Genomic DNA, 1263 nt, shown 5'->3' on the forward strand with positions numbered 1-1263 from the left:
CCCTGGATAGACAGTGGAGAGGGAATTTGGACTCTCCCCTGCACTCAGGATTGAGGGCCCTCCTACAGCTCTCCAGGTGCCCAGCAAACTGTGGGCAGGCCTCTAGTCCTGAAACTTGGTTGAGTCTGGTCTTGGGCAGGAAGTATGAGCTCCCAGGCAGCACCTGCACCTGTGCCCTGTGAGTTCAGACTAGCCTCTTCCTGGATAGACAGTGGAGAGGGAAAGTAGACTCACTCCTCCTGTGTCTTCTCTGGGTGCTCAGTTTTCTGAGAGCAGGCTTCCAGGCCTGGTGTCAGCATGCCTGATCTGTCTGTGGCTCTGGGCCGAGATGGAGGCCTGACCAGTTAGATCACAGATTGCACTGTGATCCCTGTGCCCCAAGAGTTCCTGGAGGTCCTCTCTAGACAATCAGTGAGAGAGAGCTTGGGCTCACCCATGGGTTCAGTGGGGAGAGCGAGCCTCTGTCTCCCCTAGGTGCTCAGGACTCTGAGGGCAGGTCACCAGTCCTGATGTCAGTGTGCCCTCATCATTTTTAATTCTTTGAAATCATTTTGTTTTATTAATTTTTTCTTTTTTCATATGATACATTTCAACAGTGGACTTTCCTCACTGCCTTCCTCTCAGCTCCTCCTTTATATACTTCCCCCTTCTCTCAGATCCAGTTTCTCCCATTTCTCTTCAGAATACAACAGAGCCCCCAGTTATATCAACTAAATTTAGTATATACACTTTTCACCCTATTCTGTAATAATCTGAATCCTGTTTAAAACTTAAGAAGTCAGTCTCAAACAAGTAACATTATACAGACTAAGGTTTTCTCTATATATAACAAGACATAATGAAAAAAAAGGGGGCCATGAATTTGAAAAAGAACAAGGAAAAGTACACAGGAGGATTTGGAGAAAGGAAATGGGAGAGGGAAATGATGTAATAATATTATAAATTCAAAAAAGGAAATAGTTCTAAAAAACATACATGTCTAATCTGACACTCAAAATAATTTTAACTGTAGCCTGTGTAATACCGAAAACCAAACCAAAACAACCAAACTAAGCTACATACTTCTAATCCACAACTATACAAACTAATCATTTTCATTCCAAAAGAAAAAAGAATGACTCATAGTCTATTTCATATGAGATAATATATTTTTTTACTGTTTTCCATTGACTGCAATGATAAATTTATTTTGCTTTTCTGACAATATTAAACATAATTGCAAATATTTGTTACTCCAGACTAGAGGAAATATACAATATGTCA

Source organism: Micromys minutus (genome assembly GCF_963924665.1).
Source record: "Micromys minutus genome assembly, chromosome: X".
NCBI lineage: Eukaryota > Metazoa > Chordata > Mammalia > Rodentia > Muridae > Micromys > Micromys minutus.